The 15623-nt window shown below is 39.5% G+C and overlaps 1 protein-coding gene across 1 annotated transcript in view; it reads right to left on the bottom strand.

Moving 5' to 3' along the window:
- The window catches only part of LOC140154534 (uncharacterized), a 94538-nt gene extending 82859 nt beyond the window's left edge, over positions 1 to 11679 (bottom strand). The window contains 1 exon segment of the mRNA XM_072177104.1: positions 11562 to 11679. The gene's annotated coding sequence lies outside the window, so the exon portion shown is untranslated.
- Positions 11680 to 15623: the final 3944 nt, after the last annotated feature.

Genomic DNA, 15623 nt, shown 5'->3' with positions numbered 1-15623 from the left:
CGAGACAGCGTGCAACTCAGCACCGCCGTCCCGAAGCCAACGCTAAACCGGAAAGCCATCTTGAGAGTTACGTATTTAAGCGTCGCCTTTGACGGAGGCTCAAAAGGGTGACCCTTAAAGTAATCTAAGACTGTGCTGGGATCCTTTAGGAGGATCCCTTTCCTCTTCGGCGGACACTCGTTGAACATACCGTTGAGGCGTAAACTGAGGTAACCATCGGTTTTGATAGTCGACCCGTCTCGAAACCTCGGTGAATGGAGAGGATAGCTGACTTATAGCTGGCCCCAGTGGCCCGCTGAAGTCTTGCTTGGAACTTTTTTTCAGAAACTCCGGAACTAGCAGCACATAGGCTCTAGCGGGAGAGCTATTTATCTCATCGCACCAAGCGTAGTATGGAGCCAGACGCTGGCTATACGTATGGAGGGTAGACTTCCGTCTAGCCCCGGCGATGAGAAAAACAGCTTCTGATGAAAAGTATCCCTCCGCTGCGCGTTCCCTGGTAAGGGCCATGCAGCTAACTGCAGGTGCTCTAGTGATAGACTGGGTACCTCCCCTCCAGGCATCCGGAGTAGATCTGGTACCTCGGGGCTAGCAGAATGACAATGCAGTCTTCCCACCCGATCTTGGACACCACCCTCGTGAGTAGAGAGATCGGGGAATGCATAAGCTGTCATCCTCCCCAGTCTATGGACAGAGCGTCCACGGTGAATGCTTGGGGGTCCGCGACCCTTGAGCAGTACACCGGCAGTGGATGATTGCGATGAGATGCGAACAGATCTATCGAGGGGTGGTACATCCCCTTGAAGATCGTCTGAGCGACCTGCGGAGCAAGGGACGATTCTGTTGGTCCCGACACCCTTCCTCGTGACAGATCGTCCGCGAGGATGCTGGTGACGCCCGCGATGTGTATCGCTATCATCGTAATCTGCCTGAACTTGCACCACCCTATCAGGTGCAGTGCGTGCAGGCACAATCGTGGTGCCCTGGAGTCCCCTTGTCTGTTGAGGTAGGCTACCACGGTTGTGTTGTCCGTCTGGACAACGATATGTGATCCCACGATCACCTCCTCATAAGCAAAGGAGGTAGATGTGAAACTCTGTCTCTATGGCCATCATAGGCCCGCGACGGAGTCTCCGTGGATGTGGACCCCCGTGGATGTGGACCCCCCAGCCCCGTTTTGACGCTATGGTCGTCACTACGTGACATACCGGGGGTGCAGGAAAACCTGACACCCTGGGTCAATTGGGCTGATGGGTCCACCACCAGAGTTCCTCTCGCGCGATCTCCGACAACGGAACCGCGAGGGATATTGGGTGACGACTGGGCCTGCAAGCAGGCTAGAAGGTGCAGTTGGGTAAGCCCTAACGTGAGAAACGGCAGCACGGCACGAGGTCTACCATACTGGCCATTAGGCCTAGCACCTTCATCCATGCCACAGCGGTACTGCCCGAGACTCGCCAAGAGTCGGGCACACCGCACCATGTTAAATCACCCGCTGGGTGAGGGCACCGCGATCTCCTCCGTGAGGGTGATCTGGGCCCCTACAAATAGTGGTGTCTCGTGTCGGGACCATGCTGGACTTTTGAGCTGATCAAAAATCCAAGGTCCGCACACCCTACGGACTATCAACCCCACGAGACCTGTAGTCTCCAGTGGAGTACGTCCGTATATGAGCCAAACGTCCAGGTAGCAACTGATGTTGACACCCCTGTGCTTCAGGACAAAGTTCATGTCCTTTAAACCAAGAACAGCAAGTTAACAAAAGCTAGATGAGGTGAAAGACTTCAAATATCTAGGAGCATGGATGGCTAGCACTGAGCATGATGTCAAAACACGCAAGGCAGCCGCTTGGAGAGCATGCAACAGCCTAAGCAAGATCTGGAAGTCTGCTCTACCAAGGAATTTCAAACTGCGGGTCTTCAGTGCAACAGTGGAGTCTGTGTTTAACGTATGGATGTGAAGCCTGGACCATAACTCCCAAACTAGCCAAAGAGCTGGATGGCTGTTACACCCGTATGCTAAGGGCAGTGTACAACATCCATTGGAAACAGCACATAAGCAACAAAGAGTTGTATGGAGACCTCCCAAGGCTCTCAGAGAAGATCAGAGAAAGGAGAACACGCTTCGCTGGCCACTGCTTCAGGAGCAAGTGTGAACCTGTTGCCAGGGCCGTAGCAAGCGGGGCGGCCGGGGATGCCATGGCCGCCCCACTTTTTGAGAAATTTGTTATGTTTTTCTTTATATCTTTATTTCAATTTGGGTATATATTTGTAATTTGGCCGCTGGCCCCATTAGTGATGGCCGCCCCACATTTTTCAACCTTGCTACGGCCCTGCCTGTTGCCAACCTGATAAACTGGGCACCCAAACATGGTACAAGAAACCCTGGTAGACCACCCCTTACATATATGTAGATGTACTCAAGCAAGACACTGGACTGGAAGCATCTGTCTTGGGAACGGCGATGCAGGACAGGAGGATATGGAGAGCTGTCGTGGTTCGGAAAAACCACCTGAAATAAGCAAGTAAGTAAGTAAGCATCAAAATTACCAAATCTTGACTGTGGATTAGGGGTGTAAATTAACGGTAAATTTGTCTAACCGTTTAAACGGACCACAATCCGGTCGGTTAACCGCGTAAATGTATGTAAAAATTTTTTTTATTGCCCCCAAAAAAATTTTATTCAAAAAACACAAATTTCTGGCCAGAAATGAGCCGGAAATTTGTATTTGTATTTCAAATCGCATTTGTATTACACACAAATGGTTTGAGGATTATTTGAGTAATAGAAAACAATATGTTTATTATAATGGTGTTTCATCTCAACAGCAAAATCTTACTTGCGGTGTGCCACAGGGTTCAATACTGGGTCCACTACTTTTCATCATTTACGTTAACGATATTCACTTAATTACTGATTCACTTGATGTGATTTCATTTGCTGATGACACCAATTTATTTTACTCTCACAATCAGTTTAATGTTGTTGAGGAGGTTTTCAACAAAGAGCTTATTAATGTGAATAGATGGTTCCAGGTAAATAAATTATCTGTCAATGCTAAAAAAACTAATTATATGTTACTCGGTACCAAGAAGAACACAAAACCCGAGTACAACTTGTTACTCTTTCTTGATTCTGACAGGCACTCTACAGCAATAACACCGCTTGAAAGAGTGCCAAGTACTAAGTTTCTAGGTCTACAAATTGACCAGAATATCACTTGGAGAGAACATATTGATAATATTGTAAAAACATGTTCAAGAAATGTAGGTATCATTAATAAATTAAAAACTTCCTCCCACATGAGGCGTTACATACATTGTATTGTTCGTTGATATTACCGTATATCAACTATGGTATTTTAGCTTGGGGATGTGCATGTTCATCATACATAAATGATCTTTTAAAATTCAAAAGAGGGCACTTCAGATTATAAGTGCAAGTGATTATAGAAGTAGTACTAATCCCTTACTGATTAGGTATAATACAAAAGTGTCAGGGATATGTATACATTTGAACTTGGTTTATTTATGTACAAGCATGAAAATGGATTTTTACCAAGTGCTTTTGATGATTTGTTTATAAAACAGTCTAAAATCCATGACTTAAACACCAGAAATAAAGATCGTCTGAGGCTTCCTTTTATCAAAAGAGCTTTCTGTGAAAAATCCATCAAATATGCAGCTACTAAGTTATGGAATAATGTTGATAACAGCATTAAAAGTTCATCATCGATTAATCAATTCCGCCATGTATTTAAAAAACATCTTATGCAAAGTTACTATTAACTCTTATTGTATCTGGTTTATATGACCACATTGGATATTTATATTGTATATTTCTTATTTGTGTTGTGCATTTTCTTATTTACTATTGTTAACTGTTATTTTTTGATGTATTTAGGTTAATTCATATCAAGATATGACAGCTTACTGTTACTTCATTGAAGTGACAGTCTGCTGCCATGTCAAATGATGAATTAACCAATCAAGGATCACAGATTTTCAGGCCTCTCCTTGGCCTTTCCTGTGATTCCTTCACTCTCACTTATATTATGATTTTGTATGTATTCTTGCTTTTTGTAATTTGATGAGTGAAAAATAATAAATGAATGAATGATTTGCAATCATGATATTTTTGGTAGGAAAACAGTCGGCAACCCGAGATCCGAAATATACCGCGATGGTTTGCAAATGCGTGTATCCTCAGTATTCTATTGTATTGTGTTTTAAACTGCCGGGAACCAGTGGAACCAAAACACTATGGCGGCACACGATCGGTGTTGTTCAGTGGTGAGAACCCGGGGTGAATTTGTAGATGTTATTTTTACGTGAAAATAATTCTATTTGGTTGCAAATTCGTTCAGAAATTGGTGCTCTGGATGGGCTTCTGAGCATTGCTGCCTAAGTCAAGGAGGTAATTACTGTGGCATCAGCCTATCCTCAATAGTGGCCAAAACCTTCAATAGGTTGATACTCAACAGGATAAGACCCAAAGTTGATGTACTTCTGAGAAACAACCAAAATGGCTTCAGAGTGGGAAGAACTACTGTCAGCCACATACTGGCTCTTACATGTAGAAGGATACTAGAAGGAGTAAAGGCCAAAAATTTACCAGCCATTATAACATTCATTGACTTCCGAAAAGCCTTTGACACTATTCACCGAGGCAAGATGCTACAAATCCTCAGAGCCTATGGGATACCAAAACAACTTGTGGATGCCATTGGAAGGACATACAAGAAAACCAGAGCCAAAGTGATCTCCCCTGATGGTGAAACTGAGCTGTTTGACATCGTAGCCTGCGTTCTAAAAGGAGATACCCTTGCCCCGTATTCAGGGGTAGCATTAAGCCCCGAAAGTTGGGGGTTGATTTTCCGTGTTTTTCACTCCAGAGCTTGCAGAAAATCCAAATACATGGGGTGAAAATTAAATCTCTGGGGTGAAAAATATTTTGCAGTGTAGTCAGAGGTAGGACTATGGACTTTGAATTGTAAGCAGAACTTTACCCCTGGACTTTGCTCTCTAAAACACACACTGTCAAGCATACTTGTTTATCAGTCCATTAACCACAAGTACTATAGCATGGTATAGTACAAGACGCGCTATCCGCTAGATGTTTGATGAGAGATTAACTTTCGCGTCAACACAAAAGCGCCGCAAATACCACAGACAGTTGTGTACAGTGTAGTTAATGGTAATGGCGCTGGCCCAGAAGATTTAAACCATAGCGAGATATGGGCGACCAATCACAAGGCAGATCCATTTAAAGATGCATTACATCATGGCCAATTTTAGTTAGGCCAGAAATTGGCCTAACTCTCCATAGAGCCCCGTGTTAAAAATCTTAACCGCAAGGCAAAGTCAGTAGTCTACTTGGGAAGCTAACAAAGAGAGAGAGTAGGGTGACTGAAAAGATCAGATGTGAAAATCTATCAATTGTGCACACATTAATTAAATCAGAGTTTTAAGCTTTAAAAATACAATATCCAGAGTATGCACAATGGGCAAGTGGACTACGGGGTAGTCTACCTTTAACCAAGAACAGCAAGTTAACATCAGCACAAATAATGGTACAAAGCTAGATGAGGTGAAAGACTTCAAATATCTAGGAGCATGGATGGCTAGCACTGAGCATGATGTCAAAACACGCAGGCAGCCGCTTGGAGAGCATGCAACAGCCTAAGCAAGATCTGGAAGTCTGCTCTACCAAGGAATTTCAAACTGCGGGTCTTCAGTGCAACAGTGGAGTCTGTGTTAATGTATGGATGTGAAGCATGGACCATAACTCCCAAACTAGCCAAAGAGCTGGATGGCTGTTACACCCGTATGCTAAGGGCAGTGTACAACATCCATTGGAAACAGCACATAAAATATAAAAGCGGTCAAAGGTCAAGTCAACAAAAAATCAAGTTATCAAACCAGATCACTGAGAACTTATGATGCCGTTTCATTTATCTCAGAACTGTAAAATTGGCAAGACATTTCGTCTATTAGTATTGTGAATGATGCTTGGATTAAACACTAAAAGCAATAATTTATAAAATAATAGTGAAAACATGTCCACGAGTGGCTTCAATTTAACCTCATTTAACACATTTTCGGATTTTTCAAATTAAAATTGTACACAATAGGCCCCTAATAGTGCCAGAATGGTCCACCAAATGGCTTCAATTGGTCCTTCATTTTGCAAAAGTTACTCACTTCTGAGGGGGGGGCAGACACCCCCTGCTTCGCGGCCATCATTTCGATTTTTTACATCACCTTGACTTGCCCCCCCACTTTAAAAATCGTTCCGCTGCCGCTGCATATGGAACTGATCAATGAAACAAGAAGAAGTACCGCAGCAACTATAAACCAATTTATGCAAGACTCAACACATATACGTACAGGTATTTTCCAAGAGCAATAGGGAGTGGAATGCAACGGGAGAAGAAACAGTCAAGGCAAGCACAATTGAAAATTTCAAGAGTCGACTCACCAAAGCAACCAAACAGAACAATTAGATAAGAAACATGCATCAAAAAAAGTTGCGACCAAGACCCAAAAAAAGATTGGTGTGTTGCAGTTTAATAAACAAGAAGAAGATTGAACCTTGAAGAAGAAGTACGAGAACAAGCAAAGTCCTCAAACGTTAGACATTTGTAGTTACCGTACTACATAGGGATGTCCACTGTCAACACATTTGCTGCTAGATCAGTTTTCCACTCACTCTATGTGTGCACTCACCCATGTACATTGTCTATGCAATCAAAGCTCCATGCAGTAAGTCCCAGACCTGATAAATGGTGTACAGTACATGCTGTGGCAGAATTTAGACCTAAAACAGGGTGTTTCAAGAAATTCCTTATTTCACCAGAAAAGTTAACGTTAAAGTTAAATCCTTACCAAGCCTTTCGGCCCATTGGGCGGCGCATATCTCCGTTTCATAACCCTAGGCCCCATGTCTGCAAGCAGAAAAGCTACAGCAGGGGGTTAGTCCACTGGTAGCCATGTGTTTAACTTTCCCTACTCCATTCTTTCAATGCCGAACGCCTGGCAAGAAGGCAGTAGTACCATTTATAAAGCCTTTGGTATGGCCCGGCCGGGATTCAAACCCGCAACCTCCCGATCGTGAGGCAGACGCTCTAACCACTAGGCCACCACGCCGGAAAACATTAACCAAACTCTTCCCTGATTGGTCAAATTTCTCAAAATGAGTATGATTAATGTTACCAAACATATATCATGATGAAATACAATCATTTTTGAAGATAAAATGTGCTGATCTTAAAAGATTGAACAATATTTAAGGTTTTTCCGTCGTCAGCATATTCGTCTTGACCAAGCGCCTGTTTTCAACGCGTGCGTACTCAGTGTCGTGCTCGGTGTTGCGTTGCAGACATCGCAGAGAATGATGCAGATAGTTTGAATATACACCCAACAAATACAGACTGGTTTTTTTAACATTAGGCCTAAACGAGTGTTGATTAAATTGGTTAATTCATTTTAATAACATTTAGGCCTAAATGTTGGGTTACCACTATATTATAGGCTTATAAAGGTTATAAGTTTGTAGAACGTTTTATAATGAAACGCACTACAGTAAAATTAAAAATAGTAGGCATATATTATTTTGCCAACATTGTTTTAACTTAGAATGTCTTGCAGCAAGTGTTCAATGTTTTTGATTGTTATTTTAAACACACTTTTTAAACACATCAGAGCTAACAACATCGGCTGATGACGAGGAAGTTCCTCGAAAGCGCTCCCGGTAAGCGAAATAAACAAGTAGTGTTGAAGTTTAAATTAATAATTTACATTTTTTAAAGTTTACAATCTAACATTTAAAGCATTTTTTGGGTATAGACCTACTACGTGCACTGAATTCATAATTCATGTGATATAGACAACACCATCAAAACTATTCAGTTTTTTAAAAAAATGTGTCATACATTTACAAAAATGATATCTTAATTGGCCAAACATTTTTCTACAGCTATAGGCAACCCAGGGCCCATTTCACAAAGATTGCAACTTTGCTTTAATTGGACTGCAACAATTGATGATATGAATCCACCTCGAGATAAATCCGTATAGGTTTTGTGACCAAAAAAGTTATCCTCTCGGTAAACGGCACTATAGTATGCCTTTAATAATTGTAGGCCTATAATATATTCAAACACTTCCGCCCACGGTGTCAGACACTTTGCTTTAACATGTTTAATAAATTCCCTTTTTGGTCATTCGAGTCAGGTGAAAGTTGAAAATTCCTCACTTAGTGTAACTTGATAACTCTTGGCCCAATGTCTTTGCAGAATGAGATTCTTTCTTTCACAGTCCGTTTATGACCAAAATTCTCCAAATTAGCATTAGGCCAAGAATTTTATGGCTTCTTTAAGGCCAGAGTAATGGAAGACACATTCGTTCACGCCCGAATTTGAGATTTCTTGATATTTATCAACACTAAGATATTCTTTCACTTGTAACTGATAAAATACAACTTGCTAATATTTACTCGTATTTTTGCTTGATTTGTTTCACTCTTTTCAACTCTAAGTGTTGGAGGACTCGGGACTCGGACTCGAGTCCGGACTCGAGTCCTTTTTTCAAGGACTCGGACTCGGACTTGGACTCGGAAGCTAAGGACTTGGACTCGGACCCCAAGGACTCGGGGACTCGGCTTCGAGTCCTCGAGTCCGGCAAAATAGGGTCTTTTTGGGTCTTTTATTTTCGTTCATTGTAAACTTCTTATGCTTGATCAATGATCCCATCACATGATTAATTTTTAAAAGTAATTTTGATTGCAAATAAATTCAGTTTGTAAATAAAAGTACAACCAAAAAGCAAGATTGCTTTCAGTTATATCTTTAATTGGTTAAATCGATTTTAATCATTGACATTTTATTTATTTATTTATTTATCAAAACTTTCAGTTTGTTTCCAAATTTAAGCTAAAGAGCTACCATTTTCAGAGTGTTAGGCTTAATGAACTGGAGCATGATGCAAATGTGTTAAGGAACTGCCGGAAAGCCTGAAAAAGGGCCCCTTGACCGCCGCACATACCGTACCACCGTTACATGTGATTGACCCCCCACCCACGGAATAATACTGCATAGGGCTACAGCCAGATCCAACACCTCTTCTTTTGGCACCTGGGGCCGGGGTTTGGTAGTGACGTCATATTTTGATTGTAATATTAGGCCTACATCTCTTTGCCTCTCTAAAACACAAGCCTATAATTTACTGTGAGTCTGTGATTATACTCTGTTTCCAAGGTAGGCCTATGCTACGGGGCTGAGAAAAAATTATGAGCATTGTAAAATTTTTTTAACTGATTGAAAGGGAGGGGGGAAGCAATTTTTGGCAAGCCGAGAGGGGGGAACAAGCATATGGGGCACCTTTCAAATAAAATGCTCTAAAAAGGCTTAGAAAACAGTACGGAAACACTTACATATAATTTTCCCGCTCGCAACATGTATCTAAAGTCTAAACCATTTAAATTATTGAAGAGATTCATCAGGAATACAATGTTCAGATTTCAAAGGTTTTCTCAGCAAAATTCCAATAAAAAACTCACGTTTTCCAGACAGTTCAAACATTTTAAATTTGTAAATTGGGATCCCCAAAAAATGGCATGTGCAAAGATTTTTGGCAGGCAGGGAGGGGGGGGGGGGGGGGCAAGAGATTTTTGGCAGGCCGAGAGGGGGTAAGCATTTTTGCATTTTCACCCCTCCCTAGTTCCGCATATGTATTGCACAGCCCCAAAACAATACTAGGCATGCCAGGGGGGGACTAGCAAATTATGTATTTACAAGAAAATAATATAGAACTAAAATTTTGGTTAAGTAAACGCCTACGTTGATAAGGTATTGGTGAAAACCCTGGGGCTTGAATTTGATACATAAGGACTCGGACTCGGACTCGGACTCGAACATTGAGGACTCGGACTCGGACATCAGAAAATATTTTGATTACGCGCGCGATTCGCTTAGCGTGACGCGGCGCAACTCTGCGCGTATGTCCAACGCAGTCTAGGCGCAATCGGTTTGTTGTTCACGCCAGCAAATGTGGTGTAAACAAAACAAAAATTTGCAGTCAAAATGCCACTTAGATAGACATGTCCACATTGCTTATTATAGAGGGCGACATTCAATCCAAAAAGTTGCGACCACAGTAGCTCACAGTCAATGGCTTAACTGTGTAATCCCCATAGGGAAATACAAAAATTTGAAATTTGGACACCAGAAACTTGGAGACGTAGTCTAAAAAGTGCTGGTACTTTATCCTTGATACAGAAGTCAGCATGCAGAGAAAGTTAGATTCCATAAAATAAAATCGCCTTTGTGTAAAATGGATCATCATGGTAAAAAATGATGCATTACATGTTTTTTTTGTACAGTAAGTCATTGTAAGGTATTGTCAATGATGGCCGCAGAAAAGTGCAGTTTTTTAAAAACAGACATTTGCCCATAACTTTGCTAATTTTTGACCTACAGACATGGTTGACCCCTCATTTTTTAAGTTAAATAATCACCTTTTTAAACAAAATAATTTCCATGTGAAATATCCTACTTGAAAATTTTGTGAACATGACTTAGATTTTTTAAATTATTTTGCATTTTGGCGCACTGAAAGCAGACAATTTATTGGTGCAAAAAGATGCATATTTAGACCATGCACCAGATACAGCTTTTACAAGCGTGAAAGTCTTACCGTTTTAAAATATAAGGACGTTTTGTGCATAATTTTGACATTTTCTTTACTAAAACGTCGATTTCTCAGAGTTCACTTTTGACAATATTGCACGATTTTTGTGACAAGATAACTCGAAAAATATGCAAGCAAAAGGTAAACTTTTTGCACTATCGTTTAGCGCACATTAAAGCGCCCTAGGCTAGGCCTAGGGAAGGTTTTCTCATTTTTCAAAATACTTGTTTTAAACAAAAATATACACCATTCTGTGCATTTTTTAGCTGAATAGAGTGACAAAATTGCTTTTTTCACATGTTTTTTTCGAAATTTCGAAAAAAGAGACGAATTTCAAAAAAATAAAAAAACCTTCCCTGCTGCTGCCTACCTAGGCTAGGCTAAGTTCATGCCTCTTCTTTATGAAAAGCTAACTGAATTTGTTTTACTCCGAACGGATTTTTTTCTAAATTGTCACAAAAAAATTGGGTTTAAAAAGTGAATTTTTGTGATTTTTTCAAAAACTCGAGATTTTTTAACAAATCTGTAGGTATGCTAGGTGAATTTAAATTTGCCATCAAACTGCATCATTTTATATATCAAATTAAAGCCCTTGAGTAAACAAAGCCAAAACTGAAAACCATTTTTTCATAGCACTTTCCGTAGCAAAGTTACATCTTATGTAGGTTTCTTTCTTCGGGCACTTGTTTTAAATTTCTATGTAAAAATGCATTGACATTGTCTGCGAATTTGACTGAATAGCAAATGTGTTAACTAAGGTTTGCCTGGGTTACCTAAAATCTGACGTCGGACTGGACTAGTTTTGTTCTACTTCTAGCGCTACCCCTGGCTTGAAGTGAACGTTATCGCAAACACGGCGCTTATGTTACTTACCAAAAATATCTTCATACGTCTTCTCAAACTAGATTTCTAACAATTACATCCACTTATTCCTCGAAATCGCAACTTATTCTCACGGAAATTTGCCCAGCTCAACCAAATTGGTGCTTCGCAATTCTTCAGCAAGAAAAACATCTGACATTCCTTCGTTGAAAATATAATCAACGGTCACTTTGTGCAAGTGTAATTAAATATAGTTGGTTGAATCAAATATTTATATATAGTTTGTCATATCTATCATAAAATCTGATACATCACAAAATTTTGTTTATTATTTTATTATGAATGATAGACTTTTATGTATTTTTTCAGATTTTATCATAAACATTATTAATTTTAATCGTAATATTATTTATAGCAGACTAAGTAAAATAATTGCAATGCACATGATGTTTTACATACAGTTGACATTACTTCTCATCCCGATTGAAACAGAGGGCGGTTGTACAGTATTTTGTAGGGACCACTGGTAGGGACCTGGGCCTGGGACCTAGTGCACACCGACACCGCCTGGCTAATAATTATTTGGTGCGGCAGAGACACTAAAATGAATACACGGGATCGATACACGTGAATTGCTATGCACGATTTTGATATCAGACGAAAAAAGAGACGAATTTCAAAAAAATAAAAAAAACCTTCCCTGCTGCTGCCTACCTAGGCTAGGCTAAGTTCATGCCTCTTCTTTATGAAAAGCTAACTGAATTTGTTTTACTCCGAACGGATTTTTTTCTAAATTGTCACAAAAAAATTTGTGTAAAAAAGTGAATTTTTGTGATTTTTTCAAAAACTCGAGATTTTTTAACTAATCTTTAGTTATGCTAGGTGAATTTAAATTTGCCATCAAACTGCATCATTTTATATATCAAATTAAAGCCCTTGAGTAAACAAAGCCAAAACTGAAAACCATTTTTTTATAGCACTTTCCGTAGCAAAGTTACATCTTATGTCTACAGTTTCTTTCTTCGGGCACTTGTTTTAAATTTCTATGTAAAAATGCATTGACATTGTCTGCGAATTTGACTGAATAGCAAATGTGTTAACTAAGGTTTGCCTGGGTTACCTAAAATCTGACGTCGGACTGGACTAGTTTTGTTCTACTTCTAGCGCTACCCCTGGCTTGAAGTGAACGTTATCGCAAACACGGCGCTTATGTTACTTACCAAAAATATCTTCATACGCCTTCTCAAACTAGATTTCTAACAATTACATCCACTTATTCCTCGAAATCGCAACTTATTCTCACGGAAATTTGCCCAGCTCAACCAAATTGGTGCTTCGCAATTCTTCAGCAAGAAAAACATCTGACATTCCTTCGTTGAAAATATAATCAACGGTCACTTTGTGCAAGTGTAATTAAATATAGTTGGTTGAATCAAATATTTATATATAGTTTGTCATATCTATCATAAAATCTGATACATCACAAAATTTTGTTTATTATTTTATTATGAATGATAGACTTTTATGTATTTTTTCAGATTTTATCATAAACATTATTAATTTTAATCGTAATATTATTTATAGCAGACTAAGTAAAATAATTGCAATGCACATGATGTTTTACATACAGTTGACATTACTTCTCATCCCGATTGAAACAGAGGGCGGTTGTACAGTATTTTGTAGGGACCACTGGTAGGGACCTGGGCCTGGGACCTAGTGCACACCGACACCGCCTGGCTAATAATTATTTGGTGCGGCAGAGACACTAAAATGAATACACGGATCGATACACGTGAATTGCTATGCACGATTTTGATATCAGACTAAAAAAAGAGACGAATTTCAAAAAAATAAAAAAAACCTTCCCTGCTGCTGCCTACCTAGGCTAGGCTAAGTTCATGCCTCTTCTTTATGAAAAGCTAACTGAATTTGTTTTACTCCGAACGGATTTTTTTCTAAATTGTCACAAAAAAATTGGGGTTAAAAAGTGAATTTTTGTGATTTTTTCAAAAACTCGAGATTTTTTAACAAATCTGTAGGTATGCTAGGTGAATTTAAATTTGCCATCAAACTGCATCATTTTATATATCAAATTAAAGCCCTTGAGTAAACAAAGCCAAAACTGAAAACCATTTTTTCATAGCACTTTCCGTAGCAAAGTTACATCTTATGTCTACAGTTTCTTTCTTCGGGCACTTGTTTTAAATTTCTATGTAAAAATGCATTGACATTGTCGGCGAATTTGACTGACTAGCAAATGTGTTAACTAAGGTTTGCCTGGGTTACCTAAAATCTGACGTCGGACTGGACTAGTTTTGTTCTACTTCTAGCGCTACCCCTGGCTTGAAGTGAACGTTATCGCAAACACGGCGCTTATGTTACTTACCAAAAATATCTTCATACGTCTTCTCAAACTAGATTTCTAACAATTACATCCACTTATTCCTCGAAATCGCAACTTATTCTCACGGAAATTTGCCCAGCTCAACCAAATTGGTGCTTCGGCAATTCTTCAGCAAGAAAAACATCTGACATTCCTTCGTTGAAAATATAATCAACGGTCACTTTGTGCAAGTGTAATTAAATATAGTTGGTTGAATCAAATATTTATATATAGTTTGTCATATCTATCATAAAATCTGATACATCACAAAATTTTGTTTATTATTTTATTATGAATGATAGACTTTTATGTATTTTTTCAGATTTTATCATAAACATTATTAATTTTAATCGTAATATTATTTATAGCAGACTAAGTAAAATAATTGCAATGCACATGATGTTTTACATACAGTTGACATTACTTCTCATCCCGATTGAAACAGAGGGCGGTTGTACAGTATTTTTGTAGGGACCACTGGTAGGGACCTGGGCCTGGGACCTAGTGCACACCGACACCGCCTGGCTAATAATTATTTGGTGCGGCAGAGACACTAAAATGAATACACGGGACACACCGTCGACGTCCTATACGATAAATATAAATTTAATACTCCGTTGGTGAGCGACGGGCGAGTGGTAATGAGCGACAAGCGAGTGGTATTTCACTGAACGCAAGAAAAGGAGTTCTATCTGATTGGCTAGCAATCGATCGCTTAGGTCGCTCAGTAGTCAACTACAAACTCAAGCATTCAATTCGATTGAAATCGATAATTCTATTATTGACGAAGATAAAGAGCGTGATAGTGTGTCAATAATGTACATTGTATTGCACCTGGTTTTACCAGCATTCCTTTATAAAATAATTTTCTCAAAGAGTTGAATATTATCAAAAATTTTACCCAGGATTTCAAATTTTTTACCGCGAAATTGCAGTTAAACATATCCACAGCAAAATACCGGCCCTCACTAATTAGTACATTTAATTTCCAGTTAGTACATTTAAACGAAACCTGTGATTTACGTGACACCAAATAAAATTTTCTTACAATAGAAATATCATATGGGATACTGATATGGTAGGCCGCAACCGCCACAACGTGGAGCTGCTATGCGTAGCTGACTTTTTGTTCCGTGGAGCCAAATTGACCAATCATGTTAGAGTTTTTCATTACTCGGAGGTAAAACTGACCAATCAAGTACGACTTACTCATTACGTGAAGCGAATTTAGTCATTAAGAATTTGCCAGACGAGCTTCACGTAGTTGCAAGATATCCTCGGTCACGATAGTTATGATTCAAAAAGTAATTTATGAAAAGTACGAACCGACTTATTATTAAGATGGACATGCACTCACAAGAAACTCATACAGTATTGTACACAACTATATAGCTAGGCAGAGTGGTGGTAAACCATGCACACAATTCTGCGATCTGCAGTGTATCGCCGGGAGCTGATTTGTACATCTTGCGCGGCGTGGCCTGCGAATTCGACCTTCAGCAAACCAGTTCGGATTTACTTTATATACTAGTAGTAGGCCATACATACTGTAGTTACGGTACTGCCCGTTTTCCTATACACAATACTCAGTGCGCTCACCATTGACGCGTGACCTAGTGTATGTTAGAAGTATTATGCCATTGCCTATATGACGTCACTGTGTAAAAAATAACCAGTCAATATTTAAAGTATTCTCTGAAATTCTAGAAAATATAGTTTTGTAACAT

This window comes from Amphiura filiformis, chromosome 6 (assembly GCF_039555335.1).
Source record: "Amphiura filiformis chromosome 6, Afil_fr2py, whole genome shotgun sequence".
NCBI classification, from domain to species: Eukaryota; Metazoa; Echinodermata; class Ophiuroidea; order Amphilepidida; family Amphiuridae; genus Amphiura; species Amphiura filiformis.
Note: the sequence above shows the minus strand (reverse complement) of the source record. Positions and strands in the feature narration are given on the sequence as shown.